General features: G+C 44.3%; 1 pseudogene; it reads left to right on the top strand.

The window, feature by feature from the left end:
- Positions 1–5523: 5523 nt before the first annotated feature.
- Positions 5524–15473, top strand: LOC133442575 (uncharacterized; annotated as a pseudogene).
- The last annotated feature ends 1363 nt before the right edge of the window (positions 15474–16836 follow it).

The raw sequence follows: 16836 nt of genomic DNA, 5'->3' as shown, positions 1-16836 counted from the left end.
AGCTCGGAGTCGAGCCGCTGCTCCTTCACATTAAGAGGAGTCAGCTGAGGTGGCTTGGACATCTGTACCGGATCCTCCTGGACGCCTCCCTAGGGAGGTGTTCCAGGCATGTCCCTCCTCCTTAGGGAGGTGTTCCAGGCATGTCCCTCCGGGAGGAGACCCCGGGGAAGACCCAGGACACGCTGGAGAGACTATGTCTCTCGGCTGGCCTGGGAACGCCTCGGACTCCCCTCGGAAGAGCTGGAGGAAGAGCTGGAGGAAGAGATGGAGGAAGAGCTGGAGGAAGAGCCGGAGGAAGAGCCGGAGGAAGTGTCTGGGGGGAAGGAAGTCTGGGCATCTCTGTTGAGACTGCTGCCCCCGCGACCTGGGAACAGATAAGCGGCGGACGATGGATGGATAGCTATGACTACTTTAAAAGTGATGGCATCGATGAGGAATACTCAGACATTGACTCATAAGGCATTCTACAAGGGGGATCACTGTTTGCTCTGACTAATCTCAACTCAACTCAACTCAACTTTATTTATAAAGCGCTTTAAAATAACCACAGCTATAACAAAGTGCTGTACATGAGAGGACACACAAGCAACGATAAAAGACAATAAAAACAATTAAATAAACAAATAAAATTACATAAAACCACTAAAAACAGAGCGAGGTCTCATACTGGGTTAAAAGCCAATGCGTAAAAATGGGTCTTGAGGTCAGTTTTAAAAGCAGACAGTGAGGAGGCCTGTCTGATGTGGAGAGGTAAAATGTTCCACAACTTGGGGGCAGCAACAGAGAAGGCTCGTGTGAAACGAATTGTAATAAATGCAATCTTATGTAAATGCAAAAAATGGTGTGGCAGTTTTTCCACTAAGGAATTGTTGTAGTGAAAAACAAATGCTATAAATGAACTCAGAATCATAAAAAACCCCTAGTTTGACCCCTCACAAGTTGATTAAGGCCAAATTAAGCATTTTCGATTTTTCAAAAATCGGTTATTGGTACCCTGACTTTGGGTAGTTTTTTATGAGGTTTCCCCCAGGAGTTGAATTTCAACTTTTTAGGACATGTTATTAGACACCTTTAGAAACACATTGGTGAAGAGATTTCTTGGTAACGATTTAGTTCCCAGATTTTCAGACGCTTCCCTTACTAAATGGGGAGGGTGAAGTTGTGAGCGGTTTTGGTGAGGGATTTGGGGCCGATGATGAGCATGTCCGATTTGTTGTAGTTGAGTTGGACATTACACATGCATTCCTCCCAACAGCAACTGGTATGTATTTAAAGGAGCATGAGGCAGGATTTATGGAAAAAAATCGTATACGTTTTAAGTTTTCTAGTAATAATGTCAGATGAAGCGTTCCAAACCAAAACGAATGAGCCCTCTAGCCTATCTCTCCGTTGCCTTGAACAGGCTGTGTGCTGCAAAATGTGCTGCAATGGTGACCGGAATTTCCCGCGCTGTCCTGCGGATGTGACGTCAAATGACGCTGCATGCGCGTTCTCCCCGTTCTCCCGTGCCGGCTTCGCTGTTGGCTGCAGTACCCCCGACGACCGTCGTGGCGAAGGGTGGCGCTAATGAGTCTCATTTCTTAAAAAGAACCTCATGCTCCTTTAAAAAGCGTTGCGATTCTTATAAAAATTCTTTTCAGGTGGACATGCCAGCTTTGGAAGGTAAGAGCACAAAAAATTGACATTTAATTGTGTTGAAAATATTAACAGCACATTTATGAGCATATTTGTTTTTCTTTTTATTTGAGCTATGGCAAAGTGTTTGCCCACTGGACAGACATTGCAAAGGGTGTGCGAGATGAGGTGCCACCAGTGATTTCTCACCCATTGGAAGAAGGGCTCATGTTATACTAGTCGAAGTATTAGAGAAAGCTGGAATGAACAATGTTGGGTGTGCATATTCATCAGTATTTTGATGCATCAACATGTTGTCCTTACAACGCCAGCTATAGTCATTGCATTATTTTGAATATTGAATAAAAAGATTTGTGTGTTCCTCACCCTCAGCTCCCACCCCACACACCTTTTAGACAGAGGAGCAGCCACAACCTGATTCAAAGCGTCAGCAATCTGAGAGCGAGTAATCTTGCACTGAAAGAGCCGTCGAGATGCCAATGGATGTGGTATGCATGATTCTCTGTTTTAAACTAAGTTATTCTTTGCAAAAAGTTCTATTTGAAGTCTAATTTTTCTAATTTATATGCATTGTTATTTCCATGAGAATAACAGAGTTTGTACAGCAGTTTTGCTATAGCAAAACTACCTTTTTTTTCTATCTTTTTCATAGGATGAAGTGGCGGCCAGGATACCACTGCAAAAAGGCCGCAGAGTGGGTTGAAACCAACCAAAATTTGTTTTCAGGGGTGGTGGAGTTTCCAATAGTCCTCACCATGGGAGAGGAACAAGTGGAAGAGGTTCTGGGGGAGTACCGAAGGTTTTGGGATGATGCAGAATTTGGCCAGCTTGATGAACAGGAGAAAGAGACATCCTGGACAATTCCAAATTCAAATTCGAAAGTGTTGAAGACATGTGGGTATTTTGTGGGGAGATTGTTGATAACAGAGGATACTCAACCTACTCAACCTACCTACGAAGCTCAAGTGAAGGAGTAGGGTAATAGGATGGGTTGTGTAATAAAAAGCTGAATAGAACCAAGTGATTTTGTGTTTTTTTTTTTTTATTTGTGTACTTTTATCTGTTTTCCTTATTGCATTAAATATATTATATATTTATATAGTATATTAATTATTATATATGTATTTATTTGCTTTTGTTATACGATGAAGATCACAGGTGAGTTATTGCATTTCAATAGAATGTAGTTTTATCTTTTCCTGTCCTCCCTAAATGTTGACAATTTCGTATTTAAGCATAGTTAACCTAATTGGCCTCTTAAGATCTTAATGTCTTTGAAGACAAAAGTCGAATAATTTAATACAATAGAAATGGAAAAAAAAATAAAGCATTTACCTTATATAAATGTTATGCATGAGTTTTTAAGTCTCTGAACAAATGTACATAGATTGATGTGTTCATGTAGGCCTAGTACTCTTCAGAGGGACTCCAGGTATCTATTGTGTCTTTATCCTAAAGCAAGCCAGGCTGCAGACCTCTCGCGTCAGGCCTCTTCCTGTGCAGGCTCTCGCGTCTTGCTTTATCCCCAACCTCCTGATTGCTAACTGACTGCCAGCCTGTGGAGGAGGGAACCAAGAGGAAGGAGAGGGGGAGAAGACAGCAGCATTAACGCCTAGGTGTGAAGAAACCCATACCTGGACACACATAACACCCCCTCACAGAAACAGGTCCACCCTGGTTCTGGTTCTGGGTGGAGTCGAGTTCTCCCCGTGTTGGGTGGGTTTTCTCCGGTCGCTCCGGTTTCCTCGCTCCTGTTTAAACACTTAAAAAAAAATACTTTACTTGATTAAACACTTTAAAAAAAGCCAAAAACAAAACAAAAAAAACAACCAACAAACAAAATAAGAACCTTCTAAACAATCTGAATCTGTGTATCATTCGTTCTTTCCATTTTCAATTGCCAATCAAAAACCAAAACATGAAAAAGTGACTGGTTATTTTGTTATTTGTTTTTTTATTATAACACAAAAAACGGAAAACCGTCTGGTTTTTTATATTTCAATTTTAGGCACACATCAAAAATACGAAATAGAAAAACGGGCCACAGGACTGAATTTGATTTTAATATTTCGGGTTTACGTGAGCAGCACGGTGGCTTAGTGGTTAGCACTGTTGCCTCACAGCAAGAAGGTCCCCGGTTCGACTCCCAGGCCCGGCAGGGGCCTTTCTGTGTGGAGTTTGCATGTTCTCCCCGTGCTTGCGTGGGTTCTCTCCGGGTACTCCGGCTTCCTCCCACAGTCCAAAAACATGCATATTAGGTTAATTGATGATTCTAAAATTGCCCGTAGGTGTGAGCGTGGTTTGTGTGTTTATATGTGGCCCTGTGATGGACTGGTGACCTGTCCAGGGTGTAACCCCTGCCTCTCACCTGAAATGAGCTGGGATAGGCTCCAGCAGACCCCCGTGACCCCGCAAGGGATAAAGCGGGTAAGATAATGGATGGATGGATGGGTTTACGTGACCCGGCGGTTCTACATCCACGGTAGGCGGCAGTTCGGGTAACCATGGCTACCATGGACAACACATTAAGGATAATTTTTTAAAGATTGATTAAGGACTCGTTCCACAGCGGTTTGACGCACAAACACATTTCCTGCACTTTGCAGCAGATGGATCTCCTGCAAGGCTCAGAAATGATCGTCAGAAGATTCTGTGCTCGGCATTATCTGAGGAGAAAAAGACGCAGAGCTGGAGAGCGCTTTGATTCAATCTATTTATGAGGTAAGTTTTTATTCAGATGTCCACAGTATATTGCAAATATTATATATTATATAGCAAGGGTACGCGGCGACGCGCCCCGTTCGGTGAGTGCGCCGCGTACCCTACGCCGTAAGGTCTGCGTTGGTGTAACGCGGAACCATAAATCAGCCTTTTAAAAGGCGAGTCTCAGCTGTCAATCAAAAGAATGTGGTAGAACGTCGGGGCCGATAACGCGTTCAGTGTGGACAGAGCGCGTCCGATGCCAAGCAGTTCAGCGCGACAGTCGGACGCTCGCATGCAGTTAGGACAGGCTGTAACGCGGAACCATAAATCAGCCTCTAGTGTGCGCTCTGTGCGCTGTTCTGAACACTTCTCTTCTTTCGGCCATATGATGGTCCCGTCTGTCACGGGATTACACATTTACTGTCAGTGTTTGCTATATAATATATAATATTTGCAATATACTGTGGACATCTGAATAAAAACTTAACTCATAAATAGATTGAATCAAAGCGCTCTCCAGCTCTGCGTCTGATATATGACTTTTTCTCCTCAGATAATGCCGAGCACAGAATCTTCTGACGATCATTTCTGAGCCTTGCAGGAGATCCATCTGCTGCAACATGCAGGAAATGTGTTTGTGCGTCAAACTGCTGTGGAACAAGTCCTTAATCAATCTTTAAAAAATTATCCTTAACCTGTTGTTCCAGCGCCGCCATGGTAGCCATGGTTACCCGAACTGCCCCGTACAGAGCCATTTCCGGGTCACGTAAACTCGACCAATTAAATATTAAAATCAAATTCAGTCCTGTGAATCCGTGTGGGTCCGTGTACCTTCCGTTCATTCTATTTCCAATTTTGAAACGCAAATCGGAAAACGAAAAAAAAGGCATTTTTCTTTTTTCAATATATGTAGCAGGTTTTAAAAAACACAAAGAAGAGCCGTTTTCCATTAAAATATAGCCATAAAAATGGATTTTGTGTTTTCCTATTATTGATTTTTACATTCCCAGATAAACACGAAGAATCCAATATATGTTAATCCAAAATGCAAAAATGCGGGGATTTTTTAACATCTGTATTATTACAAGGTGAACCGGAAGCAGTATTTTATCCTTTTTTCCGTGATTAGCGCGTCTTCAGCACAACAGTAGCAGATTCGGATGACAGGAGGCAGAAGACGACGAGATGGTGTCCCTCGAGCCTTATGGGAATTTAATAAGAGAAATGATCTCGCAAAATCTCTCGCACGCGGACATTTCGACGAACTTATTACAATTAGGTGTGCAGCAAGGATGTTCTGAAATGAGTGTCAGGAGATTTTGTGCACATCACAACATTTCCAGGAGGGGACATGTATCCGACACAAAATTGGAGGTCGCTATCAGCAGAGCAATAAATCAGGTAGGTTATTTTGGTTTTCTTCGATTTACAGAGGTGGGTAGTAACGAGTTACATTTACTCCGATCATCTCCATACTTTTAACTTTTACTTGAGTATATTTATGGAGAAGAATATACTCTTATTCTACCCGTTTACCCGTTCAGTATTCTATGCATCATAATAATATTTTCCCCCCTATGCATCTATTTAAAGTTTTATTTTGTCAGAGAGAGGGACTTCCGCCAAAGGTTCTACCACGTGACTGTGTTTCACCAATCAAATTTGTGTTTCTTGTGCCGTAATTTAGTTTGTAAATATTTAATTTATGTTTCACTTTTATTTATTCTATTATTTTTTTGATTGGAGGGACTTGAATTTACCTGAAGATTATAATTTTGTATTTTTGTCTGATTAAATGTCTTTGTGGCACACAGAGTAATCAGGGGAAGGATATGCCACAGTTATAATATTTGCTTGTTTAATTTGCATTTTGTTTGATGCAGCTCAGGTCCAGTTCAGGTGATGTTTTCTGAGTGTTTTCTGCTAAGTAAGAGGTTTGGTTTATTGTTAAAAAATGTAGTTTTGTCCGCCGTGCGCCATGTCCAAGTCTCACCAGTAGGGGGCGCAGACGCTCCACGGAGCGTGGAGGAACGACGGAAGTCTGGCGTGAAGACTCGGGAGAGGAAGAGTACGGACTCGAGGAGAAAGTTACCTGTTTTGTAGCGAACTTTGATGGTTGTAAACCGTGATATTTGCTCTTTCAAGAACAAATTAAAAACTTTAAATTAAATATGTAGTGGAGGACAGTTTCCTTCTGCACCACGCTACATATTTTGGTAGCAGAGGATGGTTGATTCAGCCCACGGCCCAGTCGCATAAAAGAAAAGAAGAACAGAGCAGCAGAGGACCATGGAGGAAGCAAGGGATGAAGTAAGCAGGATAATTCTGGAGCTGGCAATGACGGATCTCATTTCCCTATGTGAGCATCTAAAGTGTAATGCACCGGTCGAGGGTTTTGTCAAAAGACCAAGACGCGCCCTCATCAGGTTGGTGGAGACAACATTAGATGAAATAGAGGAGGGTGAAGAGTCCACAGAGTCATACCAGCAGTATCTGCAGCGTGTACTGTCCTATCTGGCCTCTCTGAAGCAAGAACAGGGGGAAACTGAGGCTGAGATTGTAATTCAGGAAAAAAGTGAGTTAGAAAACTTGAAAATGCACTACCAGAAATTACAACAGCAGATGGAAGAGGAAATTGGGGCTTTGGAGGAGAAGATAAAGGGAAAAACACAAGCAAAAGGAGGAGACACCGTGCCCGCCATTAGGACTGCAAAGGGAGAGGACACAAGGACTGCCACCACAACACAAACCAGACTGCCAGAGGTAACGTTGAGGCGGGAGTTCAGGATCATTGGACAGATTGGTGAAGCCGGCCAAAAGGACAAATTGTCCTATACGAGCCTCATAAACCAGATAGAGGCTGGACAGCGTAAAGGACATGGAGAATGGGAGATCGTTGAAGCTGTCACACGTGCTGTGAGCCCAGGTCTTCATCTGCGGGAGATGCTGGAAATCAAGCGAGACGTGACGCTGCAGACCCTCAAGACCATACTTAAGGGCCATTACAAGGTAGACTCTCCTTCTGACCTATTGCATCGCCTGATGAACATGACGCAGGATTCGAAAGAGTCAGCACAGAATTTCCTGTTCAGAGCAATAGAACTGAAAGAGAAGTTAATGAGAATTTCCAGTGATGATGATGCGGGTGAGGAAGGTGAGCAGTTTAGCCCCGAACTGATTCAGAGAAAATTCCTCCGCTCAATAGAGACCGGTCTTTACAGTGATGCGGTTAAGTTCCAGCTCAAGCCGTATCTCAGTAACCGTACTGTCACAGATGAGGTGTTAATTGAGCGGATTAGTGAGGCTGCAAACCTAGAACAGGAAAGACAACAAAAGTTGAGAAAGACAGTCATAAATAAGCCTCCAAAAATCAGTGAAGTGCAGGCTGAGGGGTATCCACTTGGCACCTCGGTGGCAGCAGTTGACACAAACCGTGAAGCAGGGGGGAAGAGTAAGAAATGTCTGGGACCCAACACAGAGACAGACCCAATAGAAGTACTCAGGGCTGAGGTTGTAGAAATGAAAAAGCTGTTGTTACAGACAGTGGAGGCCACAAAAGCCAGGCTAACAGAGAAAACATTCGCACCCAGCCGTAGTCGGCCCAGGGGTTGTAGGGCGTGTCAGGAAGCTCAGATAGGTGACTCTTGTAGACATTGCTTTAAGTGTGGGCAAGAAGGTCATCTCTCCAGGGGATGTCGACGGACCAGAGAGCAGCAGGGAAACGAGACCGGGCTGCCGAGCTGGGACCCTCGGTAGCCCGTGAATCATCCAGTCTCAGTATGCAGAAACCTGTCCCACCTCACACACTGTTTAAAACCTCATCAGTCAACTACCTTCCACCACGACGTAAGGAACGACTCATAAAGTTGATTGCAAAGAGACACACCGTCCATTGCATACTGGATACAGTTCCAGTAGTAGCGTTATGGGACTCAGGTGCTCAGGCGACCATCATCAATGAGGAATGGAGAAAGCTGCACTTACCACACAGCACGGTGCGACCTATTAGTGACTTGTTAGACTCGGACGTTCTGGTGGGAGTGGCAGCGAATCAGACTGAAATCCCCTTCATGGGCTGGGTGGAGGTAGAATTTAGACTAGGAAGAGATTCCGCCACGACAGAGCCAATCTTAGTACCTATTTTAGTGTCGAGTGACCCACAGGTGGCAGCAGAGCCCATAATTGGCTATAATGTGATAGAGGAAATAACAGGAGAGGGCAGCCAGGCTGCAAATACAGAGACTATCCACACTATGTGTCAAGCCTTTCAGATAACAGCTAAAACAGCACGAGCAGTGTTTCAACTGATCCATGCACCTGCTAGTGAGGAAGATGTAGGAATTGTACACACAGGAAAAAGAACATTCACTCTAGCCGCTGAACAAGTCACCACAGTGTATGTTAACGCCAACACTGGGGCTCAGTATCATGGTGAAGACCTGCTCCTAGTCCCTAGTGAAGAGCCGACACTACCAGATGGTGTAATGATAGAGGAGGGTCTAGTCAGTGTCCCCAGTAAAAGGTCAGATTATGTACCAGTCCCCATCGCAAACACAAACAAACACAGTGTAACCCTGCCCCAGCGCACCGTTCTGGGCCACCTACAAACAGTCAAGACTGCTTACACGGCCAGCGTTAAGCAGATGAACGGAGGAGAGGAATTAAAGCCACTGATTAACACAGTATCAGCCCCAGACGGTGACAACTCAAAAACACAGAAACCAGCCTGGTGGGACCCTTCGGTCGACCTTAGTCACCTAAATGATGAGCAAAGGAGGATTACGAAACAGCTGCTGAGAGAGGAGTGTCACGCCTTTGCGTACAATGATGAGGACATCGGCTCAATCCCCTCACTGAAACTCCACATCACGCTGCATGACACCACTCCAGTAAGGAAAACGTACATGGCGGTCCCAAAACCATTGCACCAGGAAGTCAAAGAGTATATTCAGGATTTGTTGAACCGAGGCTGGATTACTCCTTCACGCTCCCCGTACGCCTCACCGGTCGTGTGCGTGCGAAAGAAAGATGGGACTCTAAGACTGTGTTGTGACTACAGAGAGCTGAACAAAAAGTCAGTCCCTGATCGCCACCCCATCCCCAGAATACAGGACATGCTTGACTCTCTCACTGGTAGTTCTTGGTTCTCTGTACTGGACCAGGGGAAGGCGTATCACCAGGGATTCCTGGACAAGGAAAGCCAGCCCCTGACAGCTTTCATAACCCCCTGGGGCCTGTACCAGTGGGTCCGAATCCCATTTGGGCTGAGTGCAGCGCCTGCAGAATTCCAGAGGAACATGGAAAGCTGTTTACATGGTTTGAGAGATGTCATGTGTCAACCGTATCTGGATGACAATCTGGTCCATAGCCCGAGCTTTGAGGACCACATTGAGAACCTGAGAACTGTATTACAGAGATATCAGAAGCACGGGGTTAAACTCAGCCCCCGCAAGTGTGAGGTGTTGAAGAGGAAAGTGAGATTTCTGGGACGGTTGGTGTCGGGAGAAGGCTACACCATGGACCCAGCTGAAGTGGCCCCAGTCCAAGCCTTAAAGGAGAAAGCACCAACAACAGTGGGAGAGCTGAGAAGAGTGATGGGATTTCTCTCATATTACCGAACGTACATCCCAAACTTCTCCAGAATAGCCCAGCCCCTCTACCAGCTGCTCTCCACACCATCTGATCAAAGGAACAGAGAGAAGATCAAGGTCACCACTAGGAAAACAGGTAACCTCCCACCTAACACTCCGATACAGTGGACAGACAGTAACCAAAAGACATTGAACACTCTCATAGACAAGCTGATAGAGCCTCCCATTCTGGGATACCCAGATATGACCCAACCATTCGTCCTCCACACAGATGCCTCTCAGGAGGGCTTGGGAGCGGTACTTTATCAGAGACAGAACAGCAAGATGATAGTTATAGGCTATGGTTCCAGAACTCTCACACCACCTGAAAAGAACTATCACATGCATTCGGGGAAATTAGAGTTTCTAGCACTTAAATGGGCAATATGTGAACGTTTTCGAGATTATCTGTACCACGCCCCACACTTCGTAGTGTATACAGATAATAATCCCCTAACCTATATCCTCGCAACAGCCAAGCTTAATGCTACAGGTCATAGGTGGGTGGGTGAACTGTCTGAATTTGACTTTTCTATTAAATATAGACCAGGAAAGAGTAACGCAGATGCGGATGGCTTATCCCGGATGCCATTGGACATAAGTGAGTACATGGCACAGTGTATAGAAGAAGTGGGTCAGGAAGTTTTCAGTGCAGCAGTGCAGGGAATCAGTGTACAGGGAGACACCCCCTCAGTCTGGGCAGCAACAGTCCCCATAGAGGCAGTAGACTTAGTGAGAGATGCGACGGCCCCCCCCCGAGCTAAGCCCCTGACAACCGAACAGATACGAGACAGTCAGGAAAGAGACCCTGTCATAGGCCAAGTCCTACGATACAAGAGGGAGAATCAGCACCTGTCCAGGAGAGCTCTTAAAGCGGAGCCGGCTGACGTCAGAGTGTTAATGAGACAGTGGACAAAGTTGTATGTGAATGATGATGGAATCCTTTACAGGAAAGCAGGAGATAAACAACAGCTTGTCCTCCCAAAAGAGCATCACCAAACAGTGTTCCACGAGCTTCACAGAGAAATGGGACATCTCGGGGTCGAGAGGACTTTGAACCTGATCCAGGACCGATTCTATTGGACACGTATGTACTCTGACATAGAACACTTTGTAACCCAGGAGTGTGAGTGTCTCAAAGCAAAGCGACCCCACAAAGCAACCAGGGCTGCCATGACAACCATTGTCACAACACGCCCGGGTGAACTAGTATGCATTGACTTTCTACACTTGGAGACGTGCAAACAGGGGTTCGAGTACATTCTGATTGTGATAGACCATTTCACTGGTTTTGCTCAAGCTTACGCCACGAAAAACAAGTCTGCCAAAACTGTTGTTGACAAACTTTTCAATGATTTTGCACTACGCGTCGGATTTCCAGAGAGAATTCACCATGACATGGGGAGAGAATTTCAAAATCAGCTGATGGACCAACTACAAAAGAGCTGTGGTGTGCGAGGGTCCCACACAACTTGTTATCACCCCCAAGGCAACGGGAAGTGTGAACGGTTCAATAGAACAATATTATCAATGCTCCGCACCCTCACAAGTGAACAAAAGACTGACTGGAAGAGCTCATTAACAAAAATGGTGCATGCATACAACTGCACTCGCAGTGGGGTCACAGGGTTCTCCCCCTACTACTTACTCTTCGGAAGGTCCCCCCGCTTACCAGTAGACCTGCTTTTCAACCTACAGCCCAGAGAGGCAAGAGAGACTTACTCTGAATATGTGCAAAACTGGCAAAACAGAATGCGACAAGCGTATGAGATCGCATCCAAAACAGCGGCCCGAGAAGCTCTACGGGGCAAGAAAGGCTATGACAAAAGAATACATGGAGCCGACCTACAACCTGGTGGACGGGTGCTTGTGCGTAACCTGTCAGAAAGAGGCGGCCCTGGTAAACTGCGGTCCTACTGGGAAAGTAAAGTGCATGTGGTGGTGAAGAGAAGGAGCAGTGACAGTCCAGTGTATGAAGTAGCACCAGAGGGAGGAGGTAAAAGTCGTGTGTTGCACAGGAACCTCTTACTCCCTTGTGACAGTCTGCCCTTGGAGAAAGCAGAACCAGCCCCTGCAAAACAAGAGAGGAAAATACAGACACGGACAAGAACAAGGCAGCACCAAATCAACAAATCAGTGGAAGACTCAGACAGTGAAAATAGTGATGAAATTGAGCTGGTGTGTCGTTTCCCGTACAACCAAGAAGTAAGTCAGAGGGCGGCAGATTTGAATCCAGACGCAGAGCCATTTGCACCAGCTTTGATGGGGCAAGGCCGAGTACCAGGTCTTGAAGAGGCAGTGGCTGCAGAGACTGATGATAGAGACATCACAGCTGATGAAGATGGTGAGAACGACACTGCAGAGCCTGGGGAAAGGGTGCTAGAGTCATCAGAGGAAGATAATCCCGACCCTCCGCCAGCATCCAGCTATCCGCGGCGACACAGGCACCGTTCCAGAATGCTGACTTACGACGCCTTGGGTGAGCCGACGTGGGTGGAAGCTGGTGCCGAGAGCCTGCACGTCGTGAGTATGTCATCAGCCTGTGGACCACCGGTCATGTGGCGACCGTGGACATCACCAGACATTGAGATAATGGGTTGAACTCACATTAGACTCACATTGTTCTCATTAAGAGAAAAAAAAAATGGACTCTGGGAAATAGAGTGGTGGGATTGTATGGACTGTTTAATGTGGGGAAAAAAAAAAAAAAAATACAATTCTGGGAGAACATATTGAACTGATACTGTAACAAATGAAGAGACTGGTAACAGACTAAAAGAAGTGAGGCCGATATGAGTTCTGTTAAATTGGAGAGTTGATCTGATTGGGATCCAGAGTACAGTAACTGATGTGTAATGGTATAGGTTTAAATGTGCCAAATACTTTGATAAATGGGTCCTAATTGAATTGAATGTCAAGTGCCATTTTGAAATAAGTAATACCATTGTTTCAGTGAATTCAGTGAAATTCAATGTGTTGGGAAAGTACACTTTGGATAACTGAAATGTCCGGAGACATTTATTATTGAGGGGGAGAGTGTGGCACACAGAGTAATCAGGGGAAGGATATGCCACAGTTATAATATTTGCTTGTTTAATTTGCATTTTGTTTGATGCAGCTCAGGTCCAGTTCAGGTGATGTTTTCTGAGTGTTTTCTGCTAAGTAAGAGGTTTGGTTTATTGTTAAAAAATGTAGTTTTGTCCGCCGTGCGCCATGTCCAAGTCTCACCAGTAGGGGGCGCAGACGCTCCACGGAGCGTGGAGGAACGACGGAAGTCTGGCGTGAAGACTCGGGAGAGGAAGAGTACGGACTCGAGGAGAAAGTTACCTGTTTTGTAGCGAACTTTGATGGTTGTAAACCGTGATATTTGCTCTTTCAAGAACAAATTAAAAACTTTAAATTAAATATGTAGTGGAGGACAGTTTCCTTCTGCACCACGCTACATCTTCACAAATAAATCAGACATTACTCAACAGTTACTCAGTACTTGAGTAGTTTTTTAACCAAGTACTTTTTTACTCTTACTCAAGTATTATTTGGATGACTAATTTTTACTTCTAATTGAGTCATATTATTCTGAAGTAACAATAATCTTACAATTTTTGGCTACTCTACCCACCTCTGTTTTATATTTTATATTTCATGTAGACTAGGCCTACATGTCACGCCTTATATTGATTCATCAGACAGGGTCAACATATGGCCGAAAGATGATGACCGGGTATCTGTCTGCGATGGGAGTGGTTGCTGGTGAACGCCGAGTGGGGAAGATTTTGAGAACAACTCATTGTCCCTATCACGAAATGCGCAAACGTGTAAGTATCTTTTGCAAGCCTTTAATGTTGTAGTATATGGTATAATGTATTTTACTAGCTGACTTTTACTTACTTTTTCTCCCAAAGGGCGCACGTAACCTTAACCCCGTCCCCTACAGTGCTGCATACATGGGACACAAAGTCCACATCGACCAGAACGAGAAATTGGTCATGTTTGGAGTGACACATGTTCTCGCAATAGATGGGTACAGCAGTAAGGTTGTTGCCCATGCAACCATGCCTGTCAAAAATAACCTCACAATCTATGAAGATGTTTACAGGTTAGTACAGTGCTTCTCAACCTTTTTTTGGCTTCAATACCCCCTTTCTCGGATTTCTGAATCCTTTTTATGCAACTTTGACTATAGATGTGATTTATTAGCTGGGAAATACAATAAGGATATAGCCTGAAGCCTCACACAGTTCCACTACAAATTTGAGAACAATAAATCACATCTATAGTCATCTGCAGGCTTCTGTTGCACAATTTATTTAGGTATGTCATCTCAATAAATTAGCATATATTTATTCTAATTTATTGAGTTTCACCTGTAATTGTGCACACAATGCCCTAGTACATTGCAATATTCTTGGTCTATCCTACATTGCAGACTTAACATTTGATGAGTCAACATTTGATTGAGTCATGTTTCACTATTTTATAGATCAGCAGTTCTTGAATATGGGATGTGGGACCAGGTCAGGGTGGACCATGGCCGGGAATTTTACTTGTGCCTCTACATGCAGGAGATGCTGTCTAACCACAGACACAACTTGCAAAGGCAACCATATCTGCAAACTCAGTCAACAAAGGTGAGGTCCTTAATGTACAAAATGTGCTTGTAGGTACCCGTACACATCAATGGTCCTGCTCCTTGGACTCCCAATCAACCCTCTTTATATTGTCTTAACTTTTTTACATCTGATATAATCCTGTTTCCTCTCACCATATTGATTTTGCAGACTAAATTGAGTGGGGATTTTTTTGAGTGTTGGTTTTATATTATCCACCTTTTTAAGTTAAAAAAAAAACTACCCTTTTCTTGTCTACAGAATCATACAGTAGAGCGAATGTGGGTAGAGATCAACAACCGGGTAAATTACCCATTGAAGGAGGCCCTCGTGCAGCTGCAGGATCAGGAAGTCCTCAACATGGACGACAACGTCACCAGATACTGTACATCTAACCTTACTGCTGAGCTGTGCAAGATTGGCATAAAAAGAGCTGTACTTGCATGGAATGCACACAGAATCCCAGGTGAGTTACATAAAAAAACATCACACAATCCAGTCCAGTCCTTTTTTGTGAACTTTTTCTTCATTTTAAAGTTGACAGTGAATTCAAACAGTAGCTGCCATTTTGTGACCTATGCTTTGCTTCACAGGCAAAGGAACACCCAATCGTTTGGCAGGAGGAGGATGTCCAAAAAAAGTAGGAGAGGAGTTGTTGCCACATGCCTCCCAAGCAGCAGACATGTACCAGCAGGATGTTGGCTCTTCACTGACTAGAGTCTCCTGCTTTGGAACTGACCCCTTCTCAACTGAGGAGGACAAAATATCAGCAGAACAACATTTTGCTGAGGAGTACCCTGATATTTCAGTTTGAATTAACAATGTGGTAAACTATAACTTTGTACCTTTTCAGGATGCATTGTTGTATCTGATAAACATTATGCAACAATATGCATGAACATTTCAAATAAAGACAAGTTGGTTGTGGATATAATGTATATTTTATTATTTTCCTTTAACCTCTAAGGCTTAGGCTAGAAAGATTGTTGTGGGAGTGGTTTACATCAAGTCAAATCAATTAATTCCATCTCAAACACAAAGTCTACATTACAATTGATCCAATTACAATTGATTCAAGTTTTTAAATTATCTTGGTTACAAAGGATCTTAAGAATTACGAAAACAAATACAATTATGTTGATTTATTCATATGTAGCTTGCTAGTCAATTGTAGGGGCTGTGAACTGATGACTGGAGGTACCTTTGGAAGGTGTTACTCATGCTTGCTCGGGGGGGAGTGGGAGCCATGGCCTGAGCAGGTGACCCTAGAGCAGCAGTGGGCTGTGCTGTACGCTGGAACTGGAAACGGTTCTGGCCTGACAATGGATGAGTCTGCTCAGCGACTGGTAGACCAATATCATCCCCATGAACCTCATAGTGGCCACGAGGTCTCAGGTCCAAGCAGCTGAAATGTCCAGCTGATCCCGGGAATATCGCCACATTGTCATCATCAGTTATATACAGGCTAGGAGCATATACCTTTGAAAGAAAAGCATCAGCTAAATGTTAATTACATTTATTGCTATTCTATTATTATAATATTCTATTGTTCCCCCCCAGCTCACACACACACACACACACACACACACACACACACACACACACACACACACACACACACACACACACACACACACAAACACACACACCCCATCGTCTCTCTCTCTCTCTCTCACACACACACGCACACAGGAATGTCTAGAGAACAACATGTTGCTTCAGCAGGGTTTCACATTAATGTTAAAACTCAACAGTTTAATTTGCCCTCACGATAGTTTCAAAGTCGTTTCACTATAGCATCCCCCGGCGCGCGCGCACGCACGCACGCACGCACGCACGCACGCACGCACGCACGCACGCACGCACAGCACTTTATTTTGTAAATAGGCTTATACTATAAGCCTCATTAAGGCTCCTCAATGTAAGATAATTGAAAATTAGTTATTGTTTTTAATGTTCAATTATCTTACATTGAGGAGCCTTAATGAGTCGGCTAGCTGTGTGCTTTATAAACCGGGTCCGATGATACCCGGACCTGCTATGCATCCTTAGCATGTTCTCCAAGCAAACAAAAAAAGTGTTACTTACCTGGAATATTCTGGCGATTTTATCTCCAATCATGTCGTCCTCCTTAAGCGTTAGCCTTTTGTTTCCTTTAAAAAGAATATAACTCGAGTCCATTGTGCACGATGATTTGTTACCGCACCGACACGAGGATAAGGATGCAGACCGACACCACACTGAAGTTAATTGGCTACCGC

This window comes from Cololabis saira, chromosome 4 (genome assembly GCF_033807715.1).
Source record: "Cololabis saira isolate AMF1-May2022 chromosome 4, fColSai1.1, whole genome shotgun sequence".
Taxonomy (NCBI): Eukaryota; Metazoa; Chordata; class Actinopteri; order Beloniformes; family Belonidae; genus Cololabis; species Cololabis saira.
This window is presented reverse-complemented; position numbering and strand designations above follow the sequence as displayed.